A 3,748-nucleotide genomic window follows, 5' to 3' on the forward strand; every position below is an offset into this window, starting at 1 on the left:
TTCTTTTTTACATGGCGCATGGACTTGGCATCTTGTTTATCTTTTTTTTTAAAAGATAAGTTTTTTTATGGTACGATTCTACATTTGCAAATTTAAATTTTTACTGATTCATTATACGACTCTATATATGTCTGCAACTTTAATTTTCCACTGGTACAAGTTTCTACTTTCACTTGGCGCAATTTTTTTTTTATTTCATTACTTTTGTTACGATTGTACATGAATTTATAATCGATAATTTTTCATACAATTCTATTGTACATGGGTTTGCAATGTAGGATTCTACATAAGTTTGCAATGGATCATTTTTAATACAATTCTACATGAGTTTGCAATGGTTAATTTTGCCTAGGATTCTACATGGGTTTGCAATGATTAATTTTTTATAGGATTCTACATGGGTTTGCAATAGGATAGGATTCTACATGGGTTTGCAATGGATAATTTTTGTTAATGGCGTGCCCTTAACTGGTCGCCTTTTTTTACCTTTTTTTAAAGGTGAGTTTTTAGAGATTATAAACATTTACCGCTACACGTAACTACGTTGTTTGGTGCATCCTCGGGATCTTTTTCCTTCCCTCTTCTTGTTCTTTGTTGCCGCTTCTTCATGGCGCTCACACGACATTCACGAAAACACACACTTAATTACAATCCCGCGTGCACTAATTAACAAGATATTACTATCGCGTGGCACTTATTTGCACGGCACTCTCGACGTTAGCCGCGCACGCGACGTCCAACTTATTATATCGAGACAAGATAACAACGCGGAAATAAAATATGGTCGTAAGAAACTATAACTATACGATCTATTCGACGCTTGAAATTCAAGCGCGAAACTCACCGGCGCTAATGGCGATGTTATATTTGTTCCTGACAAATAATACACGCTATCGACCGTGTAATACACCGAAAAAAATTGTATTCTCTATATAAAGCAAGTTATTTAAATTTAAAGAGATTCCTCAATGAACGATGTACAATATTTCCCACAACTACCCAAGTAGCAAACTGACGTCATTTTGATGTTAAATGACGTCATTAGACGTTTAATGACATCAGTTTCCTGCTTGGGTACTCATGATGTATTGCGTGATTTTGAAATGTATGGTGATATATATATATATATATATATATATATATATATATATACAGGGTTTGTCCGGAAAGTAATGCGTCGCATTTTTTTGTGACGCGACTATACATCGCAGAGCGATGGGACCGGTTGGGGAGGAAGGGGGGTACCCTTAGCTTTCCAACGGTAGGTCGCTCAATTGTTTCCATGCGCTTGGAGGGTTAGGACGGCTTATTCTGTGAACCTCTGCTTAGTGGTCGCGTCGAACTTGTGATGGAGAGAACGATAGAGCAACGCTATGCGATAAAGTTTTGCGTGAAGCTGGACAAGACGCCGCTGGAAACTTTTGAAATGCTCAAGAAAGTTTTCGGGGACGATTGCCTTTCCAAATCGCAGTCAAACAGATGGCACAAGATGTTTAGAGAAGGTCGGAAGGAGGTCGCCGACGAGGCCCGCGCAGGACGCCCGTCAACATCGCGAACGGACGACAATGTGACTCGTGTGCGCCAATTATTGAATTCAGACCGTCGAATGAATGTTCGCTTAATGTCGGAATTATTGAACTTGCCGAAAACGATTGTTCACGAGATTGTATCGGAAGACTTGGCCATGCGGAAGATTTGCGCAAAACTTGTGCCCAGAGTGTTGACCGATGCGCAAAAGCAACACCGAGTGGAAGTTTGTGAAGAACTCAAGCAACTCTGTGCAGATAATCCCAATTTCCGGCGGACTTTTTTTTATTTCCTCGGCTGAAAAGGGAGCTCAAAGGACAACAGCTCGAGTCGGTTGACAACGTACAAGCTACTTCGACGGCCTCCCTGAACAGCATCCCAGTCAAGGAGTTCCAGAAATCTTATGACGCATGGAAATCGCGTTGGCAAAAATGTATTGACGCAGAAGGGTCATACTTCGAACAATTTTAAGTTGTTTTACCTATGCGATCAATAAATTCTTTTTTAAAAAAATGCGACGCATTACTTTCCGGAAAAACCCTGTATATTGTAACCGTTGATTTCATATTAGTCCGTCGGATCGATAAAGATCCGGGAAATCGGGCCGATGTAAGTGGCCGACGGCACACCTTCGGCGCGGAAAGCGGGAGATTCGCGTAAACACGAAAAATATGTTTAATTGGGCGCCAGGCGCAAGGTTCGCGCCACTCTGAAAATTTACAAATCGACAGATGACCTTTACAATCAGTAAATCATCCCGAAAATTTCCGCGACGGCGATAATCGACTCGCTCAGATCGTCAGGGGGTAGAAGGGGGAGTTCGGACGGGAGAGAGGACGGAATTCGAGAGAGGCTATTTGAAATCGCTCAAATGTAACAAGCATTAAATATATTTGAACAATCATGAACGAAGATAGACAGAAAAATAATTGTATAAAAGCTTGAGTGACCTGTTAGGTCCAGAAAGGAAAATCAATATTCTTTCGATATACTACGGAGAGATCTCCGTTTTAGTGACGCCGAAATACAAATAAGCGAGGCCGTAATTTGATTCGAACAATATAATGCAGCGTATTTACGGCCGAGACGCGGCGCGTTGTTATTGTTCCGCGCCTTTGAGACGACCCGACGCGGGACGACACGCGGGACCCGGAAGTAAATTCGCACGCCTACGTGTCGAATAATTATTAACGCACGAGACTTAATAAGGTCCGCGCGGCGTAATGAATTCTAATGATTTTAGGCAATACAAAATTTCCGTAAACTGTAGTAGGTCCCGCGCGACTATCTTTGCGACCGATCACGCCGGTCGTCCCTCGCAATATTTTACAAAGAATCAGAAGACTGCGCGGATAATGATATGCGCGAGAAAGAATACGCTATTTCGGATGCGTGACTCTAGACAATTTTCTATTCTCAGATATAGAAACTCTAACAGACGAGAACGACACAATAATCACGAAACGATACTTTTGTTCTACATTAATGTAACGAAATCGCGATGACTGTCGGCGTATCCGCAGGAGAGAGAGCCTCTCTTAATATACGCGCGGGAGAGAGCACGTGGTCGGCCGGGCGCCGGGATAAATTCCACGCGGAACGAAACTCTAAATCAAACCTCTCGAAATATCGCGAAATTACACAGGTGAATCTAATAACCGGCCACGGCCGTGACACGCTTCTCTCCCGAATACGGTACTCACAAAAAAAGAATTTAGCGGCTTTACAAGAGTATAGGGCCGTTCGTCTCACCGGTATCGATGGGTCCTTTGATGCTTCGGCATCCACGCGCAGGAACCTCTGCTCTCGAGAACGCTCCGCCGGACAGTGACGAGCAAGAGATCTGCCGGGATCACGCCGATAATGAATTGGGCATTTTCCACCCGTAGCGCTCCTTATCCTGGCAGGGCCGCCGGGTGCCCCGCGGGGCCCTGCGAATTTGCTTGATGCAAATTTTCTCTCGCCGTTCCTCTTTTCTTCTGCATTGAGTTCCGCTGTTTCTCTATATTGGTCGTCGGGAAGACTCCTACGAGCGCGCCTCTTTGCGTTTTCTCCCAAAAATCCGCCAGATCGATTGTTTGATCGATGGTGAAATTTTGTGTATCCGGATCTGCGGAGGCTTGAGGCAGGGTATCTCCCGCGCCTTTTGTTTCCGGGGCTCTCTCGCCTCTCGCGAGAGAGTGGCCATCCCCGTCTCTGGCCGGAATCTCTGAGAAAGAAA

Source organism: Nylanderia fulva, unplaced genomic scaffold (assembly GCF_048542155.1).
Source record: "Nylanderia fulva isolate GAGA-0341 unplaced genomic scaffold, ASM4854215v1 Scaffold112, whole genome shotgun sequence".
Classification (NCBI taxonomy): domain Eukaryota; kingdom Metazoa; phylum Arthropoda; class Insecta; order Hymenoptera; family Formicidae; genus Nylanderia; species Nylanderia fulva.